The 11,801-nt window shown below is 38.3% G+C and overlaps 1 non-coding gene across 1 annotated transcript; it reads right to left on the bottom strand.

Moving 5' to 3' along the window:
* Positions 1 to 3,898: 3,898 nt before the first annotated feature.
* Positions 3,899 to 4,005, bottom strand: LOC147487707 (small nucleolar RNA R71). The gene has a single exon (XR_015203379.1). It is a non-coding gene; the product is annotated as a small nucleolar RNA R71 (small nucleolar RNA).
* Positions 4,006 to 11,801: the final 7,796 nt, after the last annotated feature.

The raw sequence follows: 11,801 nt of genomic DNA, 5'->3' as shown, positions 1-11,801 counted from the left end.
AATGCTTCAAGTTCCTACATAATACTTAGACTGTGCTAATGAAAATAAACAAGACTTGGTTCACAGATATATGTTAGTAGAAAAAGTTGGAGCAAACAGTTACGTAACATGTTAGTATCGTAAAAGAAATGGAAATTAAAAGATGAGGAGGTAGGGGAGGGGGTTTTTATGTGATGTATTACAGTTATTACGTTAAGTCCAAAGTCTTTCCCTGGCAGCAGCGCCATTTGATAAAATGCTGATTTCACGTTATTATTGGTTTTCTTGGTTAAATCCGAGGTCCACAGTCCAAAGTCCGTATAGTCGTCCGTTTTAGTCAAGTTACCTTACTCACGTGGGTTTGGTAGGATAGGTCGAGTAAGGGATCGTCCAAATCTTAGGGCTCGGCAAGGTTCACAACTAGAATTACAACTTTTGGTGAGTAAGCATTTTAGGTTTTTTAGTTGGTTTTATTATATTAACGGTAATGCAAATAATGTAAATTGCTAACGGTGAATAAACAAAATAGAGAAACAGGGAGAGGGTTAATCATACTCATGGAAGAATTATTTTTTTAATAGTTTATATTACCACATCACTATAGCTCTAATTCGTCTCGAGTTCATAGACAAATCCGATACGACGTCGAGTATTGATCCCTAGTGAAATGCCCACATCTCTGAGCCGCATCGCACTAACATGAGGAGTTGAACTAATATTTCATCTCTGGAATATCATTTCAGCTCCTGGCTCAATTCTACATCAGCTGGACAAATTGGAGAGCTGTCTGACATCATAAAGTCATGAGCGAGACATTTTGTGTCGCGCACGAGACTGTTCTGAAGCATCAGCACTCCGAATTTGTATAGTCTCAGTCATTTTGGGACCAGATGTCTAATCTACACCTAATTTTTAAGAAGTGATTCTAGAATATTAAAGAGTCAATCCGGATTCTCACACGAGTAGCATAACCCTCCCCTTGAGGGGGATTAGCTCATGGTCATTGGAGTAATAATTAAACTTGTTGTATACAATAAATAAGTAAATGCAAGACATAAATTAAACTTGAAAAGAAATGACTATTATTAAGAATAAATGACTTACAGTATTTAAGCTGCTGAAATGAAAAGGACAGAATTTAAGTGCTGAAATGAAAACTAACTAACTGCTAAGCGGAGGCTAAAGCATGAAAATGCTGAAGGCCGAATAATGAAGACCCATTGACATATATATAGGCTGGAGACCCTTCACATGAAGACTGATAAGAGCCCAAAACTGTAGTTTTAATCCCTTAATCATCATACTTTTAGACCAATTATGTGAGTAATAAATAAGAGTTAACACCGACACGTGTTTTTATGTATTTCGAGTGAAAAAAAGTCAATTATGTGCAGAAATGTGCTACTTTGGCGAGATAAAGGAGCAAGGATTGGTTGCTAAGAAGTTCTGTGATAAAGTCCAAGATTCAAGGAGACAAAGCCTTTCTAAAGCCCGGTAAAAGCTAAGAAGTCAAAATCAACGCGGGCAGAAACAACACACAAAGTCAGCAGAACTTCCGAAGGCCGTATCTTTGGGCTCAAACCTCAGAATTGGGTCTACCTTATGTCAAAACGACCGGCTCGGGAAGAGCTTTCTAATGGTCTAAGTCTTGACCCAATCAGAGGAACATAAGTGGACGAAAAGTCTGTTGAAGCCAAATCCAGCTGAAAAGCCCTTTTCGGACTAAAAGAATTGGGTTTTGGGCCCGATTTTCCGGACCAAAACATGGCTCCAAGCCCATGCATGATTTTTGGATCTAGAGAATATAAAAACAAAAGCTTAGCTCTTTGTTAATGGTAGCTAGTTAGACCTAAACTATAGATAATTCTAGATCTAGTTTTAATTGTTTTTAATTAAGTTTAGTTTCAATTCAATTCTTGTTTTAGATTAAACTCTTAAATCATTGTTATTCATCGATTAGATAAATAAAATAGTAGATTCTTGTTCATTTCGATTTTGTCATTTACAATTGTTTAGATCTAAATTCCTTTATTACTTGTTATTCATTTACCAGTTATTACCTAAGATTTCAATTATTGTTTAGACAAATTGCATAAAGATAGAATTTTTATAAGATACCTAGTTTTAATTCAATGGGAAATGATAGTTGTATGAATCAAGGCTAAACCTCCATTAGAGGGGTTGAAGAAGCCTTGATGAAGCTTGATCTTTGTTAAACTTAGAAATCGTCGTGATAGTTATTCCACTCTAGAAACGATTAATTCACCATGAGAATGGGTTTAATTGCTCACATGCTACTTATGAATTAGTAGAAATGTCATGTATAATTAGTGATTAGAATTACTATTTTGATATGTGAAGCATTCAATTTGGATCATGACGAGTCTTTGTTAGTAGGATTAAGTCGAGTTAAGGTGGATTCAATTCCCTTTAATTCTTTATCTAGATTCAAACCCTTAGCATTCTATCATTTTGTTATTCGTAACTTGTTAATTGAATTCACCTCGTAGTATAGAATTCCCCTCGTAAATATCTCACTAGACTTATGATTGATTAGTTGACACGAAACCATCACATGCTAAAGAACTAGAAGTGGAACGAACTTCCTACTCCACTATATCTTAATTTGATTGAGAGTAGAAAACTTTGATAAATTAGATACACGAAAATAGTTCTAGTTTTACTAGCGTTTAGAGTTCTCGCGAGCTTTAGTCATTGGTAAAACTACTTTTTTTACATTTATCAAATGGCGCCGCTTCCGGGGACTAATTATACTATGAAACCAAAGCTAAAGGGAACTAAGATGGCAGCGGCGCCAATTGATAAATTAGATATACGTAAATAGTTCGAGTTTTACTAGCGTTTAGAGTTCTCGCGAGCTTTAGTCATTGGTAAAACTACTTTTTTACGTTTATCAAATGCAAGCGCCATCTTAGTTCCCTTTTAGCTTTGGTTTCATAGTATAATTAGTCATTTTAAGTCCCATTAAACCCACCCACCCTTGTTTGATGCATACCGTGGTTGTCCGTTTCAAAGATTGAAAAGTTCCTCGAAAATTACACCTGCCAGACTGCTTCAAACGCGCCCTGGAACCCCCGAAACACTGCGCTTAAAACCGAAGCGCCACCAGCCAAACACTGTAACTTGAAGTTACACGGAGCTTTTCAGCAAACAAACAGAGCACCTCAAGCCTGAAAATTGCCCGATTTCCTCAGGTTTGTTTCAAACTTTCCATTTCTTCAAGTTTTCAGTGTTCTAACTTGTTATACACACTGATCACGTGTAAACAAGACGCTATTAGTAAGCGAAGCAAGGAGGCATTCAGGTACTTTTTCTTCCACACCTCGCATCTCCAGTTAGAGGTTTATACTAGTATATCAAGATTATTTGGAGTGTTGTCGTGTTTAGACTTAAACTTGCATGAGATTAAGGTTTGGTCGAACAAAAACACCTAACGTACTTACACGGCAACGTCAACAAACACGTCTATCTAGTATACCAATCACTACACCTCTAGCTACTATTCCACACACCACACCTGACATAATGGCTGAAGAAAGAGAGACTCCTCTCTCCGACTTTTACAAAGCCTTGAGCGATAACCCTAAATCTTGCATCGTTCTAGTAGACCCAGTGGGGGATTTTTGAATCCCCACAAACATATTTAATTTGTTACCCGTTTTTCATGGTTTAGACCATGAAAACCTTATCGGCTTACATCGTAGGGATTGAACAAGTCCTTACAACATTCCACCATCCTACGGTTGGTGCGGAACAAATTAAACTGAGGGTATTTCCCTTCACCTTAGCCGATAAGGCGGCATCTTGGTTAACTGCCCAAGCGCCTAATTCTGTGGACTCATGGGCTAAACTTGTTCAGCTGTTTATGGAACATTTTTACCCACCCCTAAAGACGGATGAGTTGCTTTCCAAGATTCATTTCTTTCTACAAAATCCTCATGAATCATTTTCAGAAGCTTGGAATCGTTTCACCGATCTCCTTATAGAGTGTCCACATCATAACCTAGCGAAAGACACGTTAGTTCGTGCCTTTTTCAAAGGACTTCTACACCACCATAAAGAAGTCCTTGACATAATGAATAGGGGTACTTTCCTAAGTAAAGGAGCCTCGGAGGCTTACAAATTTTTAGAAGATCAAACTAAGCGCAATAATAATGGGGGTAGTGATGATATCCCCCCGCTCGCTAGTTCTTCTTCAACGATTAAGGCACGCGGGTATGTTTGAGATGAAACCCGATCCGAACTTAAAAATTTAATCGAATCTCTAACTAAAAAGGTAGAGGCTATTTCGTTCAACAAAAAAGCCTATCCCCATCATGAATGTCAACTCCAACCCATGTAATTTCTGTTTGAGTCCTGAGCACCCTGACTCCTATTGTCCTCTCGCCTATGAACAACAACAATCAGAGCAAGATAATGTTTGCTCCATTAATAGCTATCCTATTCCTAATGCCCCATGTAGACAAAATCCCAACTTCAGTTGGCGAAACAATCAACAAGTTACACCTCCAGGGTTTAATAACCAAAATGTTAGGAAAACAAACAATTATAACCAAGCTCCACCTAGACAAGGAAAAGGTCAGGGGAATTATAATAATTATAACAACCAAGCGCAACCATGACAAGGTCAAGCACAAGGTCAGGGTAATTATAATAGTTATAATACAAATAGAGGTATCGTTCCGGTTAACAATAATAACTATCACAACCCGCCCATAAATAATCAACGTGAGATAGTTCCAGTTGCACCACCTGTGACTACTACACCTACACAACCGGATCGTATCGACGCCTTTATACAAGTTACCCAACAACTTTTTCAAACAATGACTCAATCAAACCAACAGATCTTAGAATCTATAAATCAGGGCATACAATAGTTAGCCCAAGAGAAAGCCCAACCAAAAGGTGTGTTTCCAGGCCAACCGATATGAAACCCTAAAACAGCAAACACAGCCTTTGAGGTAAACGGTAATACTAGTACGAAAACTACAATCGTAGGTGAGCTAAATCCCATCACCACTCTCAGTTCTGGTAAAGTGGTTGATAACAAAGTAACTATACCTATAGTTACCCCACCAGTAGTCCCTACACCGGATATTGAACATGACACCGAAATAGAAACTGAAGAGCCTACCACTGTAGAGGTACCAGTTAAACCACAACCTAAGAAATAGATACCCAAGGTTAGACATCCCATTGAGCCATACGCTAAATATAGAGCAAAACCACCGTTTCCCCAGAAATTAGCCATGCTAACCAGGGATACAAACTTTGAGGAGATTATGAACGTTTTCAAAAATCTAACGATAAACCTTCCTTTTCTCGAAGCTATTAAAAAGCTACCTAACCACGCTAAGTTTCTTAAGGAGTTGTGCACTACTAGGCGTAAGACCAACATACCTAAAGACGCCTTTCAAACTGAACAGTTTCCAACTTTATCAGAAAATAATGGAATTGTTAAGTACAAGGACCCTGGTCATCCTACTGTAAAATGCACCTTAGGAGAATCCTACATGACGACCGCTTTATTAGACCTGGGGGCGAGTGTTAACTTACTCCCGTTTTATTTGTATAAACAAATAGGTCTACAAGAAATGCAACCTACAAAAATAACGTTGCAGTTAGCGGACAGGTCTATAAAGTATCCTAAGGGTATAGTGGAAAACGTGCTTGTTAAGGTTCAGGATTTCTACTATCCTAGATTTTCTTATCCTCGATACAGAAGTCGCTAACGACTCTGTACCAATCATCTTAGGGCGTCCCTTCTTGGCAACTGCCAACGCGCTTATAAATTGTCGCGATGGTAAGATGTCCTTATCTTTTGGCCATCTTTCTGTTAAGGTAAATGTTTTTAAAATGATGAAACAGTCACCAGAATCGTCTATAGATGGGGAGGTTAGCATGATCAAGAGCTTAGCTCAAGATTATTTTAACAACACATTTCCCAAAAACCATATGTATAAATTCCTTTCTTTTGGAACTTCCGATTTTGTAAATGACTCCTACTTAGAGGAAGTCAACACCATCCTTGAGTCCACACCAATTGTAGACCCTTCGGTTGCTCCTTATACTGAGTATGAAGACTTGCTACCTAATCAAGTATTCATTACGCAAGATGAGGACCCTGACGAAACATCTATTGACTTTCCTTCCACCCCGGTGCTTAAACCTCTTCCCCCTGAGTTAAAATATATTAACTTGATCCGGATGGTAGTCATCCGGTAATTATATCTCCTCTATTATCTAAGGATGAAGAGACACGTTTAATTAGGGTGATTAGGGAACATCGGTCTGCGATTGGTTGGTCCCTAGCCAACATTAAGGGAATTGACCCTAATGTTTGCACTCATCGTATCCATTTGGAGGATAACGCGAAGACTTCTCACGAACCTCAGCGTCGCTTGAACCCTGCCATGAAATAGGTGGTTAGAGAAGAAGTTTTACGATTACTCGATGCGGGTATCATATACCCAATCTCCGATAGCGAATGGGTAAGTCCCATTCATGTAGTTCCTAAGAAATCGGGGGTTACCATGGTACGTAACGCTAAGGGTGACTATGTTTTCACACAAGGTCCTATGAAATGGAGAATCTGTATTGATTACAGACGTTTAAATGCTATGACATGAAAGGATCACTTTCCCTTACCTTTTATAGATCAGATGCTCTAACGTCTAGCTGGTCATGCTTTTTATTGTTTTCTGGATGGCTACTCTAGCTATTTTCAGATTATTATTGATACTGATGACCAAGAAAAGACTACCTTCACATGTCCCTTTGGAACGTATGCCTATAAACGAATGCCTTTTGGCCTTTGTAATGCTCCTGGTACCTTCCAGCGGTGTATACTTCATATATTTAGTGACATGGTAGAGCACTTTATGGAAGTTTTCATGGATGATTTTTCTATCTATGGAGACTCCTTCACAGATTGCTTGTCAAACCTGTCTAAGGTTTTGACACGGTGTGAAGAAAAGAGCCTCGTTTTAAATTGGGAAAAGTTTCATTACATGGTGAAAAAGGGCATAGTACTAGGTCACATTGTATCTAGTGATGGCATCGAAGTAGATATGGCCAAAATTGATAAGATCGCGACTCTACCTATACCACGGATTGTCCGTGATATTAGAGCCTTTTTAGGCCATGCAGGTTTTTATAGGCGCTTTATTAAAGATTTCTCGAAAATAGCTAGGCCTTTAACTAATCTTCTTTTAAAGGATGTCATCTTTGATTTTAATTTTAACTGTAAACAGGCTTTTGAAACTTTAAAAGCCGCCCTAACCTCTGCACCAATTATACAGCCTCCCGATTGGTCTAAACCTTTCGAACTCATGTGTGATGCTAGTGATTATGCAGTTGGTGCTGTCTTGTGACAAAAACTAGATAATAAGTCCACTATTATTTATTATGCTAGTAAAACCTTAAACGATGCTCAACGAAATTATACAACTACTGAAAAAGAATTCTTAGCTGTCATTTATGCTTTAGATAAGTTTCGTCTTTATTTGGTTGGTTCTAAAACTTTAGTTTACACGGACCATGCAGCCCTTAGGTACCTTCTTGCAAAGAAGGATGCTAAGCAGAGATTAATCCGATGGATTCTTCTCCTGCAAGAGTTCACTTTAGAAATAAAGGACAAAAAAGGGGTAAAAAACGTAGTTGTCGACCACTTATCTAGACTTACAAACGACGATGATAGTGATTCTAAGTCCATACCGGACTCTTTTCCTGATGAGCATCTGTATGCTATTTTTTCAGCACCTTGGTATGCTGACATTGTAAATTATTTAGCGGCTGATGTTATTCCTTATATTTGGTCATGAAATGAACGTAAGAAGTTCTTGGCCGAAAGTTAAGTTATACTCTTTGGGATGAGCCCTACCTTTTTAAGTATTGTGCGGATCAGATTATTCGTCGTTGTATTCCCCAGTGGGAATATAATGAAGTTCTATCGTTCTGCCATGACAAAGAGTGTGGTGGCCATTTTAGGGAATGAAAACAGCCGCTAAAGTTCTTCAATGTGGATTTTATTGGCCTACCCTTTTTAAGGATGCCCAAGTGCATTGCAAGACGTGTATTCGTTGTCAACAACTTGGGTGAATCACGAAGCGTAATATGATGCCATTAAACCTAATCATGATAGTAGAAATTTTTGACGTTTGGGGCATTGATTTCATGGGTCCCTTTCCTGTTTCCCACTATTACATTTATATTCTAGTTGCCGAGGACTACGTGTCTAAATGGATAGAGGCCATGGCTTGCCGTAGCAATGACCATAAAACAGTGGTATTTTTTATTAAGGAGTATATTTTCTGTCGTTTTGGCATTCCTAAAGCCATCATTAGTGATGGTGGAACACATTTTTGCAACAGAGTTATTGCATCTCTTGTGAAAAAGTATGGAGTTACACACAAGGTAGCAACTCCTTATCATCCACAAACTAGCGGACAAGTAGAAGTTTCTAATAGGGAAATCAAAAAGATTTTAGAAACAACTGTAAATCCTGATAGGAAAGACTGGTCGAAGCGTCTATCAGATGCCTTATGGGCGTATAGGACGGCTTTCAAAACTCCTAACGGTATGTCTCCCTTTAGACTTGTATTTGGGAAACCTTGTCATTTGCCCGTTGAATTAGAGCACTGTGCTCTATGGGCTATAAAAAGCCTTAACTTCAATATTGATGAGGCGGGTGTCAAACGCAAGTTGCAATTGAATGAGCTTGAGGAAATCCATAGCGATTCTTACGATCTCGCGAAGGATTATAAAGCTAACATGAAACGTGTTCATGATAAGAAAATCTTGTGCAAAGAGTTTGTGGTCGGTCAAAAGGTCTTGCTTTACAACTCCCGTCTACATATTTTCCCAGGGAAACTAAAAACCAGTTGGTCTAGTCCTTTTCTGGTTACTGAAGTCACCCCTTACGGGGCAATCACCTTGGTAAATCCCAAGGACAACAGTACCTTTCAAGTTAATGGTCAACGGTTAAAACATTTTCACGAACTTCTGTCCCCTGATGTAGAGGAAGTCCTTTTACAGGACCCTGTCTATGAGGACTGACCTTTGACATTTGGTGTACTTCCTTTCACTTCCATATAGTGGTAAGTGCACCATTCAGGTAACCGGGCCCTCCCTATGGAGTGTGTGGCTGTAAGTACCGGATCCTAAGTCCACGTTTCACATAATTCACGTTTTCCACTTTTGCATGTTTTCTCGGTTTTCTCGTCATGTTCCTCTATGGGGTGAATTATGTATTTATTGTTTTTCGTTTTTCTTATAAGAAACTAATAAAAAAATAAAAATAAAATAAAAATAAAAATTCTAAAATCATAGAAATAGCAATCCAACAAGTCTTGGGAATCTAACTTTAAACGACCCACGTTTAAAACAAATTGTGTGTTTAAAAATTTGTTTGGGGGTGGGCAGTCGGTCTTTCCATCCGGATTGCTCGAACTTTCCATTTGTGTTGCTTAGGCCCATTAGTTGTAGTTCATTTGGGTTGACGTTATCTAAAACTTTAGAATTTCAATTAGTTAATTAATTAGTTTTTCATATCTTGTTTTAGATCTAGTTTCATGTTTAATTAATTACTTTAGAACAAAGTAGATTATTAATTTAGTATTTGAATCATTATTTTATTATTCATTAGATTAATAAAATAGTGTTCTTGGTAATCTAGTTTCATTTTCCATTTACGTATTTAGTTCAATTCTTAGATTCAATTATTTGTCATTATTAGTTTAATTCAATTATTACATGAGTAGTTTTGAATTGAGTTTAAACAAGTAAAGTTCAAATCTTTATATCATGTCTTGTTCGAATTTGATTGGGAATGATAGCCGTGATGATTCTCGGCTAAACCTCCATTTGAGGGGGTTGAGAAGCCTTGATGAAAGCTTGATTCGATTATCGTAGAGTCGTCGTAATTTCCTTTCCCCTCTAGAAATGATTAGTTCACCATGAGAATGGGTGTAATCGTTCACATGCTAGTTATGAATTGGTAGAAATGCCATGTGTAATTAGGGATTAGGAGTAACCAGATTGTTCTGCGAAGCAGTTCAATTCGGATTACGACGATTCGTCATTAGTGGATTAAGTTAAGCTAATTAAGGTGGAATCAATCCCCCTCTAACTCCTTATCATAGAATCGATGTAGTATTCCCATAGTTGTTCAAATAGTCGACTAGTTGCATCTTGTGGGTAGTTGCATTGTAGTCTAGTTATTATTTCGTAATTCTCTCATTAGACTTTAAGTTAAGATTACTTATACGTAAAGAACATAAATTTGTGAAAGGACTAGGAGTGGAACGAATCATCTACTCCACTATATCTCAATAGGATTGAGAGTAGAAATCTTTGATAAATTAGACACGTAATTAAGTTTTAGTTTACTTACGTTTTGAGTTTTATCGTTCATTTCGTAGGTAAACTATCTTTTTATGTTTTATCAAATGGCGCCGCTGCCATCTTAGTTTCACTTTCAAATTGTTTTCGTAGTATAAGTACTCTTCTTAAAGTCCCATTTCACCCACCCACCCTTGTTCGATTCTAACTGTGGTTGTCTTTTTCAGCATTAAACTTCCTTGAACAAAATAAAAAAAAATTTGCATGGAGTGCACCTGCGCCCCAAAGGAGCGCGCCTGCGCTAAAGTTACTGGAAGCTGAGCGCGACCCGCGCTCAAACACTGTAATGTGAAGTTTACACCGACCTTTGTGCGCTTCAAAGTGAAGCACCAGCCTCGAAATGAATTTTGCCGGATTTCCACAGGTTTGATTCGAACTTCGATTTTTCAAGTTTTTCAGTGTTCTAACTTGTTATATACACTGAACACGCGTAAACAAGACGCTATTCATAAGCGAAGCAAGGACGCAATTAGGTATTCCTTTCTTCCACACCTCGCATCTCCTGTTAGAGGTTTATACTAGTATATCAAGATTGTTTGGAGTGTTGACGTGTTTAGCTAACTTTGGTCTTAGCCTTGTATGAGATTAAGGTCTGGTCGAACAAAAACACCGAACGTAATTACATAACAACGTCAACAAACAAGTCTACCTAGTATACCACCCACTACACCTCTAGCTACTATTTCACACACACCACCTGATATAATGCCTGAAGAAGGAGAGACTCCTCTCTCTGACTTCTACAAAGCCTTGAGCGATAGCCACAAATCTTGCATCGTTCTAGCAGACCCAGTGGGGGATTTCCGAATCCCCCCAAATATTTTTAATTTGTTATCCGTTTTTCATGGTTTAGACCATGAAAAACCTTATCAGCACATGCGTAGGATTGAACAAGTCATAACAACATTAAACCATCCTACGGTTGGTGCGGAACAAATTAAACTGAGGGTATTCCCTTTCACCTTAGCCGATAAGGCAACGTCTTGATTAACTGCCCAAGCGCCTAATTCTGTGGACTCGTGGGCTAAACTTGTTCAGCTGTTTATGGAACATTTTTACCCACCCCTAAAGATGGATGAGATGCTTTCCAAGATTCATTTCTTTCGACAAAATCCTCATGAATTATTTTCAGAGGCTTGGAATCGTTTCACCGATCTCCTTATAGAGTGTCCACATCATAACCTAGCGAAAGACACATTAGTTCGTGCCTTTTTCAAAGGACTTCTACACCACCATAAAGAAGTCCTTGACATAATGAATGGGGGTAGTTTCTTAAGTAAAGGAGCCTCGGAGGCTTATAAATTTTTAGAGGATCAAACTAAGCGAAATAACAACTGGGGGGTAGTAACGATATCCATCGCTCTGCTAGTTCTTCTAATACAGTTAAGGCCGCCGGT

This window comes from Coptis chinensis, chromosome 7, assembly GCF_015680905.1.
Source record: "Coptis chinensis isolate HL-2020 chromosome 7, ASM1568090v1, whole genome shotgun sequence".
Taxonomy (NCBI): Eukaryota; Viridiplantae; Streptophyta; class Magnoliopsida; order Ranunculales; family Ranunculaceae; genus Coptis; species Coptis chinensis.
The sequence above is the reverse complement of the archived record's forward strand: the minus strand, read 5'-3'. Positions and strand labels throughout refer to the sequence as shown.